This window comes from Etheostoma spectabile, chromosome 23, assembly GCF_008692095.1.
Source record: "Etheostoma spectabile isolate EspeVRDwgs_2016 chromosome 23, UIUC_Espe_1.0, whole genome shotgun sequence".
Classification (NCBI taxonomy): Eukaryota; Metazoa; Chordata; class Actinopteri; order Perciformes; family Percidae; genus Etheostoma; species Etheostoma spectabile.
The window spans coordinates 19,386,103-19,409,663 of NC_045755.1; the positions used below are offsets into that span (position 1 = coordinate 19,386,103).

The 23,561-nt window shown below is 38.8% G+C and overlaps 1 long non-coding RNA gene across 1 annotated transcript in view; it reads right to left on the minus strand.

Annotated features, from left to right (window-relative positions):
• Positions 1-8,361, minus strand: part of LOC116673120 (uncharacterized) — an 11,098-nt gene extending 2,737 nt beyond the window's left edge. Inside the window, exons 1-2 of the long non-coding RNA XR_004327752.1 lie at positions 8,301-8,361; positions 7,014-7,018 (exon numbers count right to left, since the gene is read on the minus strand). This is a non-coding gene — a long non-coding RNA (uncharacterized LOC116673120). The remainder of the gene's footprint in view (positions 1-7,013; positions 7,019-8,300) is intronic.
• Positions 8,362-23,561: the final 15,200 nt, after the last annotated feature.

Below are 23,561 nucleotides of genomic sequence, written 5' to 3' on the forward strand. Positions count from 1 at the left end.
ACTGTCATACATACGATCCATTGCATTAGACTATAGTTGGTTTTAAGATATCAATCAAATGCTCTTTTGTTCTCATTTCTTACTGCATCATCACTCCAGCTTTAATCAATGTACGCAAGCTACCACACCTGCAGTCGCTCATGTTCTTTGATATAAGCTATAGGAAATTGCAGCACACATCCCTTACCTCCATTGGTTTGGCTCTCATTATAGTGGCCATAAATTGCATGTCATGCATGTACCAGTTTAACCATGAAGGGAATACTTTAGAAAAGAACAACTTAATTGCAGTCAAATAGACAAGACCAGATATAAAAACATGCAGACTCAGCATTTTGGATTCAAGCCACAGACTTTCAACAGTTTGAAGCGATTAATGGACCCTAAATTATGATTCTAATAGAAAATACAAATTAAGTAACCCATCCTTTGAAGCCCACTTCTCCTCCAGCAAAACGGTAGACAATTTGTGCAGCTTGACTATCTTGGACTCATCGTATACATAAACTCAGTCTCAGAGCATTTTTTGTGTTTGGCCCCCCACCTCCTGCTGGGCTTTGGCAAAAGAGTATCTGTCTCCCCCCTGCTTCTTTAACCAGTTATCAATCTCAAAAACAATTTCCCCGCATCACCATACTCTGCCCTTTCAAATCATCTGTTGCTCTGCCCCCCCTCCCAGTTCTGTCAGATATAACTCCGAAACCGTCGCATGCCTACAAATGTCATAGCAAATGACACTGTCACACGCCCTAATCACACTTCACATTACTTCCATCAGATACCCGTGCTCTCAAATGAGAAGAGCTGGTTCAAGCGGAGTTCTGTGTCCTTTGCAAAAGAAGCCCTGAGCAATCTGCCACGGTTTGTGAGCTGGGAAGATGAATGCGTTCTTGATTTTGTGTAGGCTGCTGACTATACTTGTGATGGCTGTTTGTGTTCTGCATGTTTCTGTGTGTTAATACTGACGGTGGAAACAAAACTCTCTCTGGGATATATCCTAATCTTCGCCACGACAAAGTCATGTACTGTATGTTGTACTCTAATGTGAACAATTGGGCCTCATGCCAGAACATTTTTCTTTTCAACCTTGGCGAATGCCACTGATTTCCCTTAATTTGATAATGTGCATAGTCAACACCTCTCCAGCCCCAAAAGTCCCAAATCCAGGGTTTTTCATAGAAATCTAATTTAATTTAGTAACGTTCTTCAATTGGCTGTAGTTGTATTAGGTGACAAAAACAATTAGACAGTAATACATATATCTGGCAGTGACGTGTCATCAGATCAGTCACTGTACTTGGTTAGAAACAAAAGAAGGAATGGTTTGAAATGAGTCATGCCAAAATACGTCTCTTGCAGTCCTGGAAAATGAAATATTATGTAGAATATAAACACGATTTACACCGTCAGTTATAAGGATGTAGTACTCTGTACGCAGCCTGCATAAAGCCGGAGGCAGCTGTGTTGGAGTGAGATCGTTTCTTTCCTAGCAACTACTGAACTGTACCTGTAAACTGCTGTGCCGAAAGAATAAGCCGATAAAGCCAAACGCCTTCTCAGCCTCTCAATAATTGGCCAAATCATGATGATGATGAAGATGATACATGGTGAAGATTTTGCCATGACAATCATTGTCGTTTTGTATAGTACTTTTTGATTTTAGAATTAGAGCAAACTTTAAAGTGTGAAAAATCTTGGAGGGTAATACTAGAACTGTTGGGTCCCTTGTAAATTATGGGTGGTGTCTAGACCTACATATCTGTAAAGTGTCTCGGATAGCTCTTGTTATAATTGATTCCATAAATAAAGTGAATTGAATCATTGTCCATTACTAAACCAACCAACCCATCCTACCCAGTGTGTATATTTGTCTCTGTGAGCAATGGCAGCTGGTATGCTTTATTTACCCGTAATCTCGGCAAAAGATCCGTAAAGTCTAGCATGAGTGTGCATGTTGCGTGTGTGTGTGTTGTTGTGTGTGTGTGTTTGGTGGTTGTGTGTGTGTGTGTGTTTTTTTCCCTTCGGTTAAATTAGCCACAATTATTTTCCCCCATGAGAATCTGGTTATTATCTGGATGCTGAAGTTTAATTAAGAGCAGTTGTCACCGATGATCCAGAGGTTGTCAAAACACTTGAACCAAGTGTGGCTTTTCTGTGAAACTGCCTGCTAACAAAGATCCTTTTGAACTCCTAAGACACTCCTCAAGTGAGATGTAAAGTATACTAAAAAAACTGAGGTGAAACCCATTTTTCCAACGGAAGTTCCCAAGAATTTGACCTTTGTGATTTCCATGGTGCTTTTCCTCTCACAGCTAATAAAGAAGCAGGTTGTCATTACTAAAACTATGTTAATTTATTTTGTTTGATCAGAGTGGAAGTATATTTGAAGATTTGCCACATAGACAACATCCAATAGGAAAGGGTCCATGTCCGTATAGAGAGGTTAGGTGGTTTCCCAACGGTTTGCAATAATTTTCTTTGCAGCTGTAATCCAGCATATACAGCACTGTCTGAGTCCCAGAGAGCTGAAAGGCTACAGATCATTCAATGTCAAGACTTTAACAGTAAAGGCACAGTACATCAACAGGCGAAATTTTGGATGCAATACCGTTCCAGAGCTGACCAATGTGAAAGCACGCCAGAGCATTGGTTATGTGCCTTGTTCTTTTATTGGGCAGAAAGTGCATAGTGGCCTGTTCATTATTTTCTGTGGTGCTTTTCACTGAATCTGCTGATGGTCTGGATTTTGCGAGATACTTCTGGACAGTTAGACCATACCACATGCCAGTCAGAGATCGATACTCAGGTCTTGGGCAATCGCGTGCCCAAGCCTCTCAATAGGAATAGCAAGCGGCCAATATCACTAAGACTGATAATCCTGGACACCATACCACAGTGGTTAGGCTGCACAGTAATACTTCCAGCATGGGCAGATCTCTGCAGGGGACACCGTGTGCTTTGAGTGCTGATCTTAATCGAAGGTAAAAGAAGAAGAGGAACATGGTTGATTGATGTTTTTCTGCAAGTCAGAAAAAGGCATAAGCCAACCTGCTAAATGTCTTTTAGACATGAGTCCTCCCTTTTTTGTTCCCGATGTGGGGGCTGTTTATCAGTCCTCCCACCAATCAGGAGTGCTTATGTTGTTGAGTAAGGGGTGGGAAAGGTACCATTACAGTCTACACGGGCAGTATGTTACAGCCAAGCTCCCAAGTCTTGATACTATGTGAGTTTATGGGGCCAAGCGTAGCTGGCACTGTTGTTAGAAACATGGCAAAAGAACGTCATGGGGTGACCAAGCGCTCTGTCATAACACTTCTAAGGTATGATGCCAAACGACAACATCTGGGCTGAACCAAGTCAGAAGGTGCCTCACACAAAGGATCAAGAAGTATGTTTGAAGTTGGGGAACAGAAGGCCCATCCTTTTCTTCCTCTGTAAAGTAGAACATCTTAAATCGCGGCCGCCTGCCTTTCCAGATGAATTTAAATCCTGCTGAATGTAATTTTACCCAGCATTAGGACAGAGCTAGCATAGAGCTCACAAATCTGACCCTGGGTAAATTTACCACGATTTGACGAATTTCACTGAGATACGGGCTTGAGTTGACATGGAGAGACCCATCCATTTTCCATATCTTTCACGATATTGATCGAAAAACAAATAATTTTCTGTTTAATAATCTGGTTTAAGCAGTTGAAGACCTCAACCCCATATGCTTTCATAATAGATAGAGATAGATAGATAGAATGATAGAGATATTGAAGCTTAGACCTTTCTATCCCTCTTTCAGCCGACCATGTGAATATTACATCTTTGCTTTCTATCTCGTCGTCTCCATCTCCTGCCGAACATGGCCGAATACTACGTGACCCTGCTTTCCACGGTAGTTTTTTTAGATTCTTCACGTCAGATCTGCTAGTCCAAGACTTGCAGCAGAGATGCTAGCTGGAGGATAATAGCACTAGCTTGACCCCGTGTCGTCTCCCACCTGCTGAATCTGAGCAAAGCGCGGCTCCGAGGACTCTCTGCTTCTCTCCGCTGAACCTCTGCAACGGCGTCAATGCGCCGCACTGTGGCTTGCCTCCTGCCTGCCATTCTGCTTTGAGCAATAAGAGCACAGAGTGCTAAATACGAAGTTGGAACCATAACCATGTCTATTGTTTGCCTGTATCTCTTGTGTTTCTTGTTTTTGTTTTTTTGCTGTTTTGAAAAAATGCTGCTGCGGTGTAACAACAACATTTCCCCGTTGTGGATGAATAAATTCTAATCTAATCTTCTAATCTAAAACACTACTACTTGGCTAATTGGGCCGGGAGCTGACTCTAACCTAATTCTTCATCCACCACTCCATGGTCACTCCCTTCTAAACATTCCATGAGTACATGTATTGTCATGTATAGCTTATTTACTTAAAGTACCATTGTGCAGTAAATGTTCAGTGTTTTCCTCTTCTAACTGATATTTCTGGATGAATATCCTGCTGCATTATGTATTTTCCTGCTGTAGATGTTTAATGGTGCTCATTTTAACTACTTATATACTGTACTGTAATCTAAAGAAAGCATCATATTCTAAGATCATCTTATGTTTCTGTGTGTATGTCCTGTGGGAACCACGGATCTCCCAAAAATGTTTCACAGTGTCAAAAAACAGCCCTGTTTTCAGCTTTGTGACAATGCTTTTTTCCAGTTGATTCCAGTTTTTTTTTTAGCTAAGAGAGCTTAGCTCTTACATATATAGGAACAACTTCATGTTTCAGTTATTGCAAACAGTCAACATCAACACATCGGAGTACGCTAACTCTGAGAGAAAGGTTCTCAAAACAAGTGAATTATCTGTGCATGCCGCTTAAATTGGAAAATTTAAATAGGAATTCACTTTTTAAAACAACATAGTTATCTACATTTTCTAAATCACAGTTTTTTTTTTATCTATTGGTACGACTAACCAATAATTTGCAGTGTGGGCCTGAAAACTGCCATCTGAAAGTAACTAAAGCGTCCACCAAAAGGAGTAATTAAAATGTACAATAATGACCTGACATGTAGTGGAGACACGTATAAATTTCACAACGGGAAATACTCAAGTATGTACAACTCAAGTAAGGTACAAGTACCCTGAATTGGAGTGGAGTAAGTGTACCTGTTGCATTCCACCATGCACTGTGTTAGATTACCCGCCATCATAACCAGCGCCTGATGTTATTGGCAGCAGTGGGACAGAGTACCCACTTAAAGCCGCATCAAGTAGACTAGTTATCTTCTTTCCAGTTCATCCACACCATGTGAACTGTGGAGATGAACGTCGGTGCCTGAATCTGAAGATAAACTGCTCCTCAGCACTGTGGTCCCACTGTGTTGTTCAGTTTGCCTGTTTTGCTGTGTGTGTACTGCCATCTAACGGCTGCTGGTTGATTCTTCTCTGAGACAAACTATGTGGCCAAAAGTACGTGTCACATGAACACAACACTACAATCTGCTTTCCACCAGGTTTTGGAACCTGGCTGCAGGGACACACACACATGTGTACATGTTTACAACAATCTCTGCACAAAAACTAATTACCTGCTCTCATTTCCTCTTTATTGGCCTCCATAGCGCCACTGGTTCCGATGTGAGTGTTGACAGCCTCCTTTGGGCTTCGTGGATTGGGTAGAACATTACCTCAAAGTGGCCAGTTGTACTTGCCTAAATCTTTTTAATTTTTGGAGTTTCAAAGACAGTTTACCCCAAACAAATAAATTGCATATAGTCCCCTTTGAATGCCTTCAGAGAGCGTATGTGAACACTTTGAATGAAGACAGCAGAAACTCTTCTAAAAAACAATCGTATGCCCTTTAAACCATGTGTCTTGAATGCATTTAGGAAATTGAATATTAGCTCTTCTTTCTGCTCCTTTTCTTTCAGGACTTAAAATTTGATGTTTGCATAAGCTGTTTCTTTTGTTGTAATGGATAAAAATAACTTACATAAATAAAATAAATGAAAAACAATGAGCCCAAATCGTTTCACGGAAAATTATCTTTTAATTGACAAAAACCAAAACATCATATGTGTGATTAATGGCTCTATTCAAACGGGATAAAATTTTTGTTTGAAATAATAAGTTGTTTGTTTTTCTTTTATGCATGAGTATGACTGTTTGTTATAAGTTTTTTGTTCTTTTGATCTTACCTTCGACATCAGAAAACATTAATATTCCCCCAGAGGCAATTTTTCTGGTCGTGATTATGGATGTATGTATTCCACGCTTATGTAAATTTTTATGAAATATAGACTCCAGGGAGTCCTTTGGATAAGCCCTTAACCATTCTGCCATACCACTCTGTAGCCTTTAAAACCCCCCATCTCTCTCTCTCTATTGGCCTCCATCACACATTTATTAATGCACTACAATAATATAAACATAACACAGTAGTTAACACTATTAGTTTAGTCTGAAAGATATGAGTGCAATTTCACAATAAAACTAGTTCATGTTACAGGATTGTTGTCCACTTAAACTCATTTGTCCCTTTTTGTTTTTTAATGGTGGTGGGGTGTTCACTGTTTGTGGGAATCTCAAAACCCTGAGCCTTGGTGGTCCACATCCTCAATGAAACTGAAATAAATGAGCTATGTGTCTTATCTTAATTTGCTTCTACATGAACAATTACATTTAAAACATATGCTCTAATTGTGTGGCCAGTGCCCAAGTGTTGGGATTTACATTCCTCACATTTTCTGGCTCCCTACAGAAAAACCATTTTTCAAAATGTCTGGATTTACAGTCATCTAGTGGAGGTTCAGTTTTTTAAGTGCTTTACATACACATATGCATGGAAAATAGCCACTCATACATTGTCCTTATTTATTGTTTCACAACACACAGCACTACTGCAAAGGTTTAGAAATTGGATTAACGCAATGGCTAAAAAAAACAAAACACTAGGCTGCAGTGTCCCCCCTACTCTGCGACCAGTCCTGGACCCTACTCCATACTGGACCCAATCTGACCAAATCCATTTATTTTACACTGACTAAAGGTCTGATAACACCTATCTTTAACCAGCTACGCTTTTGGCAGCAAAGCAGTAATACACAAACGTTTGGCCATCAGGTAGAGTGTTAGGTACAATTCGGGTTGTTTTGACCAAAGAAAACTAGGAAACTATCCTATTACCTATTAGCTCATGCACCGTCTAATTCATTAACTTCGTTTAGTACCACTGTCTTAAGCATAAACTACCGTGACTCATTGGCCAGTCTGTGAAAGAGTTAGCTAGCTTGCCAACAGTTAACTGAGTGATTGTTAAGCTAAATGACATTCAGGGTGGGAAACCTATGGGCCGAATAGCGCAGCTGCTCTGTTTCCTGGCTGCCTAGCGTGTTAGCATTAGCTTGTCTACAAGGAGTATTGCATCACCTACTTCTAGCCAAGTCGAATTTTGCAAAGAGAGATTTACAATCTAAAATAATTAAGTGCTAGGAAGTCTTTGATTAAATGCGAAATGACTAGGAGTGTGTTTCAAGTACTTAGATTCATTTTTTGGTTTCTGGGTGATTTCTGGGGATTATAGCTATGCAAAAATACTCCTTGGCTTCAGCCTATTCCTTTTTTCGGTTAGCTATGGTGACAAATTATGGTAATGATTGGTTTCTTTCATTACTGTTAACCGAATAAATCATTCATCATAAGAAACTTTAATGCTATCTTTGGCTAAACCATGATGGCGTTTTTTCCGTTACAGGTACCTGCTGGACTCGCTCAGCTGGACTGGACTCGGCCGCGTTCCCCTCCATTGCAGAACTGCACTTTCATTTGAGCCGAGCGTGGCTGGTCGTCATAGCCAAACTGCCGTTACCTAACGCTACACACACACAGAACGTGTATTTGTGCTGTTTTTGATTCTTGGCACGGGCTATTGTCACAGCCAGAAGACAAATTTTTAGTTTCAAAAGAAGCTGAGGCAGCAAAAAAAAACCTGCTGGCTTAAAACCCCGGCGGTTTGTTCAGAACAACCCCCCCCCCCCCCGTCGCTACATATGACGCATGTGATTTGTCCGGACGTTTCTCTCCGACAATCAGTAGTCTGCAAGGTTTCTACATCACCTTTTGTGTCGTCTCAGCTCGCTGGAACCTCAACTGAGGTGGTACAAAAAGTACCTGTAGCAGGTACCAGGGACTTTTTTTCGTAAGAGAAGGAGGTACCATGCGGTGGAAAAACACCATTACGCTGTTTTTTTTGAACTGCACTGGATGGTATGATCTCCTCGGTTATAAAGATAAGTCACAGTGGTGAATGTTGAGCACAGGACCACTTCTTGTGTACATATGTCTCTGTTGCATGATACTAGTAAATTACTGCATTCCATCAAAAACACACAACTGATGCAATAAATCCAAAAAAATAAATGTCTGTTACTTGAGCGTATTCTTTAAGTAAAAGCTAAAGTAAAACACTTCTGTAGGCAGCGCAAAACTACAAATGAAAAATCGCATGCAGCATGCCACATCGTCCCTCTGTCTCTCGCCTTCCCTGCTCACCCTCCCTTAGAAACCACGAACGGTGTTAAAAAGTAATAATAAGAGGTCTTGTATTGACAACTGATTCCTCATAGTACAGTGCAGAGGCACAGGTAGGCAGGGGTGAAGGTTTTCTTTTAATAACCCTTCATGGCGATGGAGTTCCTCCGGAGCTGTCGTACCGTTTGACCTGATAGATCATCAGATGGTGATCAGCAGCCCCAACAGCTGGAGGACAGGTAGTCGGTTAGAAAGACAGACAGGTACCCAGCGCAGCACATAAGCCATCAGACACCTTAAATTCACTCAGTTGTGAATACATTGTGCAATCAACCATGTACACCCTGCATACAACAGCTGTTAAAGTTCAATTCTGACTGGAAGCAAAGCTGTTCTAAAGATAATGTTCTTCGGTTTACAGTCTGCATGAGCGGTCAATCACTTGTTGGGCTTTCTGATCTCCTGTCAGCCAGCAGCAGCTGAGTGGACTTCTTCTCCTAAAATAGTATAATACAATGGGTGGTGCTGGCTCTGGAATATTTTTCACTTCACATTAATGTAAATGTTTTTACTTGAATCATTCTCCAACCTGTTTCGCTTCGGCAGCATTGAAGAATCATTTCTTTAACCCTTGTGTTGTCCTCGGTCAATTGACCCGTTTTCCTATAACAATGTTCTTTTTTAACTACCCAATTGTAATTTGATTGATGATTGTTCCACCAACGCTCTTTGGCAATACACACTCTATTTCATTAATTTTGGGCTGTCTTATTCATTTTTATAACCATTTGACAAATTAGTGTTTTTTTGAAATAGTATTGAGTAAAGTTGACATATTCCAGTCTGTGATTATCATCAACATCCTTCCTTTAATTTTTTTCTAAGTAATTTCTAATTTCTGCTTTTGTGACTCTATAAATGAGGTTTATTGACCATAAATTCTGATAATCACTGCAAAACTCAAGTTAAAAAGTTAGTGTTAAGTAGTGTTAAACGTCAAAAAAGCGCAAAAGTGTTGAAAAATTGGACAAAACATGAGAAAAGTTCAAATAATGACAAAAGCTCAACAAAAGTGTTGATTTTCATTTGACGGGGAAGACAACACAAGGGTTACACATTAAAACCTTAAACATTTAATTACATTCAAAAGTACTTAACCCCTTTAGCCAAACACAGAAAGCATCCCAAAGTCACCACACCTTGGTTGGTACTGACACTTTTGAGGCCACCTTTGTATTTAGTTTGACACTTAACATTAGATCCTCTTTTTTGTGATCAACTTTTTTAGATCATTAGATCTCTTAATAAACAGTTACTAACGACTTCTTTAGGGGACAAAATGCACTTTTTAGGATTTGGATTTAAGACTAGCTTGTCCTGGACTACTTGACTCGGGCGTCATTACAAAGATGAAGACCTGCGTTGTGACTTGCAAACCATAACTTAATGCCACAACTTAGTAGAGTCAACCTGAGCTGAAGCAAATTTAGATGCATTAAGATTAGGCTTTGTTGTTACAGTTGGGCATTAAACGGTCTCCCTAAAAAATCAATCAGACAGCTGCAGCTGATTCGAACGCTGCTGCTCGAGTCCTCACTAAGACCAAGAGACTGGATCACATCTCCAGTTCTGAGTCTTACCTGCTTCCTGTGTCTCAAGAATTGATTTCAAAGTACTCTTGCTAGTTTATAAATCCCTTAACGGTTTAGGTCCAAATACATTTCTGATCTGCTACTACACTATGACCCCCCCAGACCCTCAGGTCATCTGGACAGGTCTGCTACTACTATGACCCCCCCAGACCTCTCAGGTCATCTGGACAGGTCTATTTCTGTCCACAGAGTCAGAACAACAGGGAAGCAGCTTTCATTTCTATGCTCCTCATATCTGGAATAAACTCCCAAAACCTGTAGATCCGCTGCTACTCTAGTTCTTTTAAATCAAGGCTGAAGACCTTTCTTTTTGATGCTGCCTTTCTTTAAATGACTGCTCATTTCTTTGATTTCTTATGCTACACTGTAACTTTTATTCTTGTTGTTTATGTGTCTATTTTTTTAACTGTCTATTCTGGTGTTTTAACCGGTTTTTAATGCTTATGATTTTTAACTGTTTTTACTTGTGTTTTATCTGTTTAACTGATTTTGTGTAAAGCACTTTGAATTGCCCTGTTGCTGAAATGTGCTATACAAATAAAGCTGCCTGCCTGCCTAAACCCAACACCATAGTTGATGAATCCATGAAAAAGTACCCATGCAGTGACAACACGCTAACACACAAAGAGAATGAGAGTTGAAGCTTACTGCAGTGACAGCAAATCCAAAGCGAAGCCCATAAGATCTGATACGATGTTGCGTAGACAAAGATGTATCACCGCAGCCCTGCAGGAGAGACAGGGAAAGGGTTATTATCTGGAAACATCACCGAGTGTTAACTGAATGGTGTCTTGATTAGTTGGTTGATTGATAGAGTACCGTTGCGTAGATTTCGTCTGGGCCGCTGACTCCCTGCAAGAAACAATATCACACATGGTCATCATACAAAAGACAAGAAAAAACAGTCCATTTTCCTACAAGGACCAGAAATAAAAGTATAGTATTTAAAAAAAAAAAAAAAGACATTATTTTTTTTATTTTATTTATTTAACCAGGAAGTCCCTTGAGATTGAAATCTCTTTTTCGAGGAGACCTGGCCAAGACGGCGCAAAATTTACATATAAACAGAAATCAGACACAATCCACAGAGGGAAAGGAACAGGTCACATTATGGACACATTTACAGACTATGTTTGTTTAAGCATACTGATCCAAAATTCATACAGTATTTCCGTTAAAAATATTGCCCCCCAGACTTTATTTTGCTGCTTAGAGCTTTACTACTTTATATCTGCGACGTTCCACGTCACGCCACAGGATATTCCACTGGATGCTGACTTTTCCCGCCGATGTCCGTTTCCTTACGCTTTCTTTGTGTTGGAATTAACTCAGGTGATTTTTTTGGAGAGCTATCCTTAACTGGTCCTCAGATCTCTGCAGGGTAAATCCAGACAACTAGCTAGACTTCTCTTGCACGACTAAAACAACTCTTGAACGTCACACGTTCAACCAAAACATTCTAGGCTATTTTGCAGCGAAGAAAGGTCCGGCAGAGCTTTACAGACCCTCCAAGGCAGCAGAACTACCACAGTTATTTCGGGTTATTAAGAATTTAGGATTCAGGATCTGATCACAGAATTACAGAATTACCTGGAATGAAACACCAACAATCTCTATCACCTGTGTCACAGACGCCTATAACCACACACAGTTGACTACACAAGGTTCACAATTTTTGGTACATTATTTACAAAAAAAGAAAAAAAACGTCATTCAGTTTTTTCCAGTTATTTACATACCAAAATTTGGAACTTGAAACGATATCACGGAACCTAAAACTCATGCACCAATCCCTAAAACTGTCTGCAAAATTTCAAGCACAATTCTGCATTACACTCAGTGTCCAATTCTGTATCACACTTTTTTGCAACGCCCCATTCAAATTCCAAGTTCTACTCAACCATGTTGTATTTGTTTTTTTCATATGGAGTAGGTGTACTGTGACAATCTTTCACACCAACTACAGATATTCATAGTACACATAGCGCATCAGTGACTGTTGGTTGGAAGACAGAGCTAGTCATCTGACCCGTGTGTGTCATTTTGATTCCAAAATCTTTTTTTTTAAAGAGATGTAATAGTTTTGAATGCAGTATTTGCTTTTGCTAGGGACTTGTTGAGTTTAACATCTTGTGTTTGTGTTTTTGTGTATTGTGTTTTGTGTTTTTTACAGTGGGGAAATCAGCTAAACGTTGTAAGCAAACAAAAAAATGAAAAAAAGACTCACTCAATACCTATATAAATCCTATATTTTTACACCTGATCTTTGAGGTAATTCCAAAAAACCAACCTGAGGTTTGGATTTACATGTAGATGGACCATACACTCCATCGCTGCACCTACAGGATCAGGGATTTGTCTCTCCCAGTCCGCAGAGCCCCCCAGGCCACAGCAATGAGCCTGCAACACATCAAGAAACAGATAGCGGGATACAAGAGTGAAGATAAACCAAGATATAAAACAGCAAAGTAGTGACAACCAACCAATATCTTTTTGAATATCTATGTACACATAACATACTGGGAAGTGTTTTGATTTTTCTCGGCTCTAATTGCAGGGATTATTTGAGATGTCAAAACGCCGAGCTGCAGCCGTTTTGATGAATGGACACATAAGATCCTATGTCAATGCAATTGACTTGCATATGATTATTAATTATATTTTGACATTTGTATTCACTATTCTTGGCGTGATCTAAAATCTTATTTATTTTACAAAGAAATCTGTTTTTTTTTATGCCCCGAAGGGCCTTCATGCTGCTTGATTTGAAATTGTGGTGTTGAGAGTAGTCTTATTATTATTATTATCATTATTATTAGGCCATTCGATCTATTACTATGCTAATTAAAAATTAGCCTAAAACTCCCTGTGTGGTGGAGGAGTATTTCTTCTACCAGTATAGCCAAAGTGGCTGTATCCTTGAGAGTTTTTCAAAATATAATTATTATAATCAATGCAAAACTGAAGTGTAAAATAATTTCTGTATGCTTGAGAGAAGCTTTCTTTAATGTCCACTGGAAAGCATTCATCCGGAATAAGGTGACCAGATTTATTTAAGCGTATATATCCTCCAAAACACTCATGCTTTTATTTTTGTAAACCTAAAACGGGGACACTAGGCCTGGAGCTGTTCTCATCAGGGGCTGTGACCCCCCTAAAGGTCTGATCCTAAAGAGGTTGACCTTTCTGTTAAAGAATAATATCCTTTTTTAAAACTCAAAAGTGCGTTTGCTAAGCCCACCGACTCCTGTAAATAATCAGTCATTTTAACATTATAATAAGGCTTTCTAAACATCTCTGAGCTCTGAGCAGCGCTGGCTCTGGCTGTCTTGAGTGACTAACGGCTACGTTTGGTTAATGTTTCTTTCTTTCATTCCAATTCGGGTCTGTCATCACAGTGAAAACCGGGGACAGGTCACCAAAACCGGGGACTGTCCCCGTAAACCAGGGACTTCTGGTCACCCTATCCTAGAACACCGGTTTAGCCAAGCTAGACTACCTCTTAAGGGTTTTTGTAATAGGTTACATAATAAACATTACATTTGCTGTATAGACTCGAGCAAAGCTCTCGATTCTTCGCTGTTGTGAAGACCTTTCCCAACTCAGAGGTAGCGTTGTCAAACTTCTTTGACCTGTAGATAAGAGAAGAAAAACAGAGCTTCAAGACAGAGAAAAACACATAAGCATCAATGGCAGATGTACAAGAGAGACAATGTGTTTAGCTTCAACTGGGAAGGATGTTAAGCTAGAGCGTAAACAAGAACCAACATCAAGATAGAGAAAAAACATTAGCATCTAGTATATAGAACATGTTAGCATCATGTAGATAGAGAACACGTTAGCATCAGGTAGATTGGCTAGAGAAAATGTTAGCGCCAAGGTAGATAGAAAGAACTTAAGCTTTTGATAGAATTTTAGCAACAAGGTAGATGGAGAGTAGTTTTAGCATTGAGATAGACATAGAGAACATTATCATCAGGTGATAGAAAGAGTGTTAGCGTAGGAAGAGGAATAGCATTAAATAGACAGAATGTTAGCCAAAAAAGAGGAATGTTAGCATTTAGATAGTGAGAATTTTAGCGTTAGATAGTAGAATGTTAGCGTTAGGTAGAGAGATGTTAGCATTGTGATAGATAGAGAGAACAGCATCAAGGTGGATGGAGAAAACATTAGCATCGAAGGATAGAAGAGTGTTAGCGTTAGAAAAGCAACATTAGCATAATACATTGACAAATATTGCACCAAGTGTTATTAAAACTTTCGCATTATAATACAGAGAAGTAGAATAACAGAAATCGAGACAAAATTAGCTTCAAGGTAGATTAATATTAGATAGCTAGATAAACCACATGACCTTGGTTCCTTGCGACAACGACAACAATGCCAAAGATCAGCATGATGATCTTCCAACCCCCATGAGGCCTGCAAACTGTAAATGAAATATTCAATATACACTTTCTTGTTTGATGTTGTTTTGCAGATAAGTAAGGCTATTGAGCTTGTTTGACCGAACAACATTATTGAGTAAAACTGTCTGACATCTTGTACGTACGACTTTGAGGACGAGCTCTTTCTCGCAGCATGCTGCTACGATTGCCAGGACGACATGCCGAGGACGCCGATGGCAAGAACCCAATCCAAACCAGCTCGGGCCCCCAGCCTGCGACAACTGCTCCGCCATGACAGACAATGACACAACACACAAACTGGATAATGCAAACATGTCATGTATAATTGTAATAAGCGGCTTTTTTACACATTTCTTAATGTCAACAAATCCCAGAAAAAAACCGATCTAAATACTTTCTCTATAGATCCTTGTACAGTATTTAAAAATAAAGACATAAAGGCTATAATCTAAAACACTTAAAAGGTTTTTAACAATAGTGCTCCAACATTTTGGAATAAAACAAGCAATTACCTGTGGCCCACGTTATGTTTACTACCATAATACTATATCTCTTGCTAGGTCTCCCACCACTGTTCAGAGAGGCAGTTCTGGCAAAGTTTTCAACACATTCTCACTCCCATCGCGTAAAATACGGACTTTTGGAAAGAATGGGACACTTGTTAGGAAACAAAGAACGCAAATGTCGGGTTTAGGAAAAGATGTCATGAAATGCATGTTTCACGAACCCTGTGTGTAAATCCGGTGTTTTTGACTCATCTAACCCCCTGAACCAACCTTCCTACGCCGAATTTTGGGCTTTTTATACAACTTATTGCTGTTGTCGCTCTTAATACTACGTCATCTTCTCGCTCTGCAGAGCTACTGCTCTTTCCGGATGCTTATTGCGACGTATCTGACGATGACAGCCAATGGCCGATTGTCCGTATTGCCGTGTTTTAACAGGCAAATTCATGCGAAATGCATAATAATGTGCTTATTTACATGACCTTTAATATGTCCCTACAAACGTATATCTTCACTATGGTGTCGCCAATCGTTTTTTTGTTTTTTTTCAAGCTTTCAAACATTTCAAATTGCTGTTTTATCCTTTAGGCAGCACATTGAGATTAGTGGATCTACCAGAAATATAGTGATTAACTTTTGACAAATGATTATATTGTTTTGTTGTATTAGGGACTCAGCAATGAATTTGTTGCTCAAAAACAGTGTTGTTGTAGGAAAAATAAAAATAAAGTTTGTGATTTACAATCTTAAACTAGCAGATAATGTTAGTGGGTTACATAGTTTCACTGTGGACGGACCGAAGTATCATGGTAATGGTATTTTTTTTTTCTAAGTCTCTGCAAAACCATGTTTGTTTGTTTTTTAGACTGATTGTAATTACGCTTCTTCTGTCGGAAGACAGGGACCAACCTATACATGTTTTCATGGGATTTGTGGCAATACTAAAATATAAGAAACCTCTCCTAATGTGTTAAACTAAATCATCCAACTCGACCCAGGACACCATTTTTGTAATGTAATTTCCAGACAAACACGTTGTCTTTCAAATGAGCCAATACTGTTTAAAGGACCATCTAGAATCAAGTTTCAGCCCATTAGCAAGTTTAAAATCCTGCAGCCCTGACAATTGCACGAAATCTGATCATGGTGTATTTGAAAATGCTCACCAAAAGGAAATAATTTGATTATTTTAAAAACACAAAGCTGACCAGCTGTATTCCTTGAAGAGAATAAGCACTTCCGTGAACACTGTCATGAAGCCTTGGTGGCTTCGGATCTGATAACATTGTCGGAGTCATCCTGTTTTTCTGTTGCAGGAAATGTCGACCGTGCAATGGAAAATCTCCTCGAGCGCATCTGCTCTGCATTAAGAAATCAAAGCGGCCGCTACGTCTTGGCAGCTGCTCTCGTCCTTCTAAACACTCCTTCACTTCGACTTGTTAAAACATTTCCAAACAGGTACTTTAAAAAAAAAAAATGGGTTCTAGATATAGTATTATACATGTGATCTCCTGACGGGATTTTCACAAACCAGCTGCTTTTGTTTTATCAAATCTCACTGAAATTGACTTTTGTGCAATAACCAAGTCTGGGACCCTTACACAGGTTTATTTTGCGTCTCTGTAAGGGTTTACACTGTAAGGGTTTATACTGTAGGGTTTACACTGTAGGGTTTATACTGTAGGTGTTTATGCTGTAAGGGTTTACAGTGTAAGGGTTTATCTGTAGAGGTTTATACTGTAAGGGTTTATACTGTAAGGGTTTACACTGTAAGGGTTTATACTGTAGGGGTTTTGCTGTAAGGGTTTACAGTGTAAGGTTTTATACTGTAGCGTTTACACTGTAGGGTTTACACTGTAAGGGTTTATACTGTAAGGTTTATAGTTTATACTGTAAGGGTTTACACTGTAAGGGTTTACACTGTAGGGTTTATACTGTAGGGTTTTTCCACTGTAAGGGTTTATACTGTAAGGGTTTATATTTTATTGTAGGTTTCACTGTAAGGGTTTATACTGTAAGGTTTATAGTTTATACTGTAAGGGTTTACACTGTAGGTTTATACTGTAAGGGGGGCTTTAAATGTTGGCTCTGTAAATTAACAAATCCTGTGGTTTTGTTTCCATAATCAACACAAACCCTGTAACCTCTGTTTTTTCCCCCCAAACTTAAACATGATGTTGAAATCCTTGTTGACATCTGACGCTGACATCTGTTTGTCGTCCTCGGCGAATCACGTTACAGTAATCTGCTGGCTCATTCTGCCAAGAGACATCCCGTAATGTGAACTTGGCAACGACCGGCGTCAAATGGACACAACAAGGATTATGAATGTGTGATTCATGTGGCACACACAGCACACATTTGGGATTTCACAAAATTCGTGATAAAAAAACAATTTCCGGCTCAGTTTTCTGTTGGCAGCATTTGTCGTCTGTCTTATTAACGTTGAAATCCTGAATTTGTGTGTGGTTTTCCGTGGAAAAGTTGGAGTCTGACACATTCAATCTCCAAAGATGTGCGATGGTGGTTTTTTAGACTGTGTAATACATTCAATTAAAGATATAAGTGTTTAATCAATGCTTTAGAAGTGCTGGTAGTAGACTGTGTTTCCTTTGGACTAGTCTGGCACTGCCAACCCTCTTCCACAGCGCTGCGGAGGAGGGTCTGGCTAGTCCACCCAGCATTCTGGGATGGGAGGAAAACGGGCTCTGGTTTATCGGCTTTTCTTTAGACCAATCAGAATCGTGAGTTTGTAAACGGTGATGGACAGTTTCGGTCTTCACTCCACCGTTCTCCTTTAGTTTTTCTCCCAAAAAAGTTTGGCTCATCTGCGTATTTAGATTCTATACATTTCATTTTATGAGTGCAATATTATTATAAACTTAAAATTAATCAAATTAGATCCAACTTCCAAAGAACTGAAATATCCTTTACCTCGAGATATCAATAGGAGGTCCGTGACCCCTGGGGGGTCCTCAGAGTTAGTGCAGTGTGGTCGCCAATTGTACTTATTTTTTCATAATTGTTAATTATGTTACAAAATAATTTTTCAAAACTTTCTTTTTTTCAAACATGTATATATTTCTTAAAATATAAATTAACATAAACATCTAACATGATAATGATTGGCCAACTTTCGAAAGAAACGTTATTTACACATGGAAAATGAGCTTATGCCTACTGTGGCAGCCAAACAGTTAAACTTAACCCTTGTGTTGTCCCCGGGTCAAATTTGATCCATTTAAAAATAAAAGTGTTTATCAGAGAAGTGGGTTTCTTTCAAACAAATTTTGAGAAAATACCGCTGATTGTTCCCCTCAACCTCTCAAAAAATAAATGGAGCGTTATGTTCTTATCACATCTGACGTTTCATTTCATGACATGAAATGCAACATGCTGCCAAATGTGGACCAGAAGTGGATTGCTGCTTGTGTTTTGTTGTGTTGTGTTGTTGTTGTGTTTGTTTACCGTGAGGCTGTAGACGCTGGCCTTCACCGCCCCGTACATCAGCAGACACCCGAGGATCTGCAGACACACCGTTAGTCACTTACTTTACACACTGGATGTACGGAGGCTTAAGTGTGCCCCCCCCCCAAATTATTCTTAAAAAAGAAAAATCCAAACGATAAAGTGTAAACAGTAAGAAGGTTTGAGACCTACTCAAAATGAGAAAACATGTTAATGAGGACACACCATACTATATTATAATTTTTAAAGCATTACTAAAATAAGACATTGACTGATAAACCCAGCTAACGCTCCAGTCTTTGTTGTTTCCTGTTGTTTTGCAAAGATTTGTCAAACCCACGTCCAAGGGCATAGCTTAGGGTTCAACATTGTGGGGGGGGAGATCTCCACCTGCCTAGGAAGTCCTGGGGCATGTCTGCATGCATTGAAAAAAAAAATGGCAACAAAACCTCCCAAAAAATGTGAAAAAAAATATTGATCAGCTACAAAAGAAGTAAAAAAAAAAAACTCTTGAAAGGCAACAAACATGTTGAATAACTTGAAACTTTATACCTTAAAAAAACTACAATAACTACCAAATAACAACTTAAATGTAAAAACATCATAAAAAAGCTGCAAAAATGCCGAAAAAGTGACAAAAACATTGAAAACGACACTAAACTAACCAAAAAAAGCAAATTACCCTATGCCCACCTTTATTTATAAATGAGCATTATAAACCTTTTCCAAGAATACCTAATGAATAATCACATGTAGTTAGTGGAATGATTTTCCATTTGATGATTCAGCCATTTAAAAAACGTCATATACTGGATTTTAAGCCTAATCATTGTACAACTTGTATTATATATACATATCATATACAACAGGACAAGCTGACACATAATGTAGTTACAATGCAACTCATGAATCAAAACCAAAGAAACTGTTTTAAATGCCCTTTAAATGGATTAAAGGGGGAATCAAGACTTTTAATGATACTCCAGTGTTTAACCTTTGAAAACATACATTTTAATACACTTATTATTGAACAGATCTTATAATATGTTAGTTTAAAGACGTAAAATGCCATTTGAGTGTATTTAGCTTCAGTAATGGACAAATGTCATGAAAATGTGGCAAGGGGAAGTTATAAGGCATTTTCAGTTTCTCCTATAATACCATGATGGTGCTGCCCCCCCCCCCCCCCCCCCCACATTGGGTGGCCCCCCTAAATCTCATTGATTGGATGAATTGATGCAACACCGCCCCGTCAAGTTCTAGATGAGTTATCAGAAGTATTTTCTCATTTTTAGAGAGGATTATAAACTATTGTTGACACATATTTAGCATGCATAAGATAACTTTACACAATTAACAACACAACACAACATTTTAATTTAATTTATCATATGTTTTTGTTCTTTTCACTATCTATCTGAAACAGTTTTCTGGTCTCAGAGCATTGATTTAATATTGAATAAACGGCATTCCATAGATTTAGGGCTTAAACCACCAAAACCATATAATGTGAGTTTTTTCACCACGTAAAACGGTGGTTATTATCTCAGTAGTTTCCTATTTTCAAGACATTGTGACATTAGTACGGAAGAAGTATGGAGCCACATTTGAAAAAAAATGTATTTGAGTTCTGAGTTTAAAGTCCAATTCAGACTTTTTTTTCCTCAGAACTCAAACATCTGTTCCCACATTTGGCCCTAATCTTCTTCCTTACATGTTTAATAATGACTTTCAATGTTGGAAGACTGTGCTGAGAAGTACATGGCCTCATTTTATCCGTCATTTTAATTACACATGCAGGCATTGATGCATGTATATAATCTTTTCATTTTAATGTTTTTTTTTACTGTTCAAATAAACTATTACACCTTAAACCTACTGATGCTCTGGACTTCTGGAGGTTTCTGTTGTTCTGACACTGGAACACTAGAGGGAGTTGAGCTCTAAAACCCTTTCTCTGCCAATTGGACCTCCTGCAAAACAGTTATGCATGTATTGTTTTCATATGTTGTCATATGCCGTTATACTTTATGCATGTATTCAGGTATCTCATCTTAATCTAATGTAATTTATGTCATTTCAACTGAAAAAAACACATAATTAAATTATATTGTGAATCTGCAAAATGAAAACAATAATACATAATATAATTATAATAATGCAGTAACTGAAGGAGAAAGTCAATTTGAAGCTTGTGTGGGTCGGGAAATGAAGGAAAGTGGGCGCGGGGGCATGAAGAAAAAGAAAAATCAACTTTTTTTTTCATTTAAAAAAAAGTTGCATTGGTCATTCGGCTTTTTTTGTGTTCTTAAACTACATTTCAGTCTTATTCAAAAGATGTTGTTTTTTTTTCAAAAAGTTACGTTTTTTTCTGCTGTTTTGTTCGAATGCTTTCCTTGAAAAAAGGGCCCCTCAAACTGTAAACATCCTTCTCCCGCCTCCCCCTCCTCTAATGCCTTTTTTTATTTTTTTTTCATCAGCACTGGAAGCTGAAAACACCCTGTGTAGGAAAGGAATGTAACTTCATCAGGGGGGGGGGCAGACTGAAACATGACTCCCTCTCTGCTGCAGAGATGTCTCTGGCTTTCCCTCTCTTCCTCTCTTCCTTCCTTTCACTTTTTTTTTTTTTTTTTGGCCTCTCTTTACTGGAAGTGAGTGTTCACTGATTTGGGGAAAAGGGTCTCTTCGGGAATTTCGTTCTTTGAAATTGATCTTTGGGGAATTATCCCTCCACCGAAAAAGAGACAAAAACAAGTGGTGTGGTGTTGTGTGTGTGTGTGTGTGTGTTGTGTGTGTGTGTGTGTGTGTGTTGCTTTCCACTCACGGCGCCCAGCTCTACACCCTTTTAAGTGATGTGTGACCACTTACTATCGATTTAATCGACACTTTGTAGGGTCATTTTAATATATTGTTATGAACACATGTCTGTTTTTTTTATATACTTATTTGGGTTAAAAACCAAGAAAAGTTGTTTTTAAAATTTTTATTCAAAAAATGTGCTTTTTTTTCAGACTTTTAGTTTTAAATCGGAAAAATAATAATAATAAACTTCACGATCCTTTTTCGTTTTTTTCCAACCTAGATAACACACCCATCTTATTTTTTTAGAACATTTAAAAGAACTTTTATGAAAAAGAAAAAACTGGATTATTAGTATGTAGCTTCTTTTTGGATGGATTCATCCTCCTGTTCTTCATCTTTTTGCTCCAAACACAACTACAACTTGAACTATTGAGAAAATGGAGGAAAAAAACCCCAAAGCAAACTAAAGTAGAAAATCAACTCAGAAATGATCAGAAAGTGTTTCTACTCACCTGCAAACAGCACTTGAGAAGATGAAGAGCATTTGATGCATCCGTTAATTTTTCCCATCTTCGGTTATTTTTGTGATTGGCTTCCAGATGAAGCTGTGTGTGCATGCACTGTAACACAGTGTGTGTGTTGAAGTGCAGCAGTGTGAGCCGTGATAACACTGCCTGGAGAGTGGTGAGGGGAACATAGATCTGCAGCAACAGATCCGATCCGCAGCCAAAACACATGCACGCACTAGTTAGATACGACACACACTGTAGTGAGCAGATAGTGCCATTTTTTAGGGTATCGTTCATTTGTGGTACAAGCACCAAAAATGGTACAATTACTCAGTGGGTAGTGCTCTTTCAAAAAAGTACGTTAGCCATTGCAAAAAAACTTCATGGGAGCCGCGGCGCCATATTATTTCCGCCATAGCCAAATTATTTATATTTTGCATGATATCTCCTGAACAAAACATTCAACTGCTTAAAGGATATGTCTACCCCTATGTTTTGATGGTCAATGATTACAATAATACCACACACAACATAAATGAAGGCCTCTAGACAGCTGTGCAGCCATTTTGGATTCCGCCATAACCTAATGTATTTTCCATCATACTCTGAACCGTACAAGATAAATCACAAGAGCGATATTTACCCCCATGTTGTGATGGTCAGAATTACAATGACCATATTCAACATCTAAATATCAAAGTTAAAGTCCTCATATTGATTTGGAGAGGACTTGAAGAAGAAGAACCTAAACTTATGAGCAAATCAAAAAACTGCAGGAACTTTTTTCCATCAGAACATGCCTCTGTCAATTTTTTGAAAAAAAGGTGCTGAAGGAGGATTGCCAGCTCTTCTCCAAACTGTTCATCTCATGCAAGAGCAGAGAGTGTATTCTGAGAGCTCTTTAGACATGAAAATCTGCCATTCCCTGCTGCCTTGAGTGATGGTGGAAGCTCCACGCCCCCCCTTGAGATGAACAGTTTGGAGAAGAGCTGGCAATCCTCCTTCAGCACCTTTTTCTTCAAAAAATTGACAGAGGCATGTTCCTGATGGAAAAAGTTCCTGCAGTTTTTCTTGATTTGCTCATAAAGTTTAGGTTCTTCTTCTTCAAGTCCTTCCAAATCAATATGAGGACTTTAACTATTGATATTTATGATGTTGAATATGGTCTCATTGTAATTCTTGACCATCAAACATGGGGGTAAATATCGCTCTTGTGATTTATCTTGTACGGTCAAGAGATATGATGGAAAATACATAATTAGGTTATGGCGGAATCCAAAATGGCTGCAACAGCTGTCTAGAGGCCTTCATTTGTGTGTGTGGTATTATTGTAATCATTGACCATCAAACATAGGGGTAGACTCATCCTTTAAGCTAGTAAATGTTTTGTTCAGGAGATATGCAAATATACATAATTTGGCTATGGCGGAAAATAATATGGCCGCCGCGGGCGCTGCTCCTTCCCATTGGGGGCTCTGTGGATGTCACTATGGGGATTGGGCTCGGCTGGGGCTCTTACCGCTCCCATGAAGGGTTTTTTTTTTTGAAAGGGCACTCTCTTAACCGTTACTTTTTTGAAAGAGCACTACCCACTGAGTAATTGTACCATTTTTGGTGCTTGTATCCACAAATGAACGATTACCCTAAAAAATGGCACTTATCTGCTCCACTACAGTGTGTGTCGTATCTCAACTAGTGCGTGCATGTGTT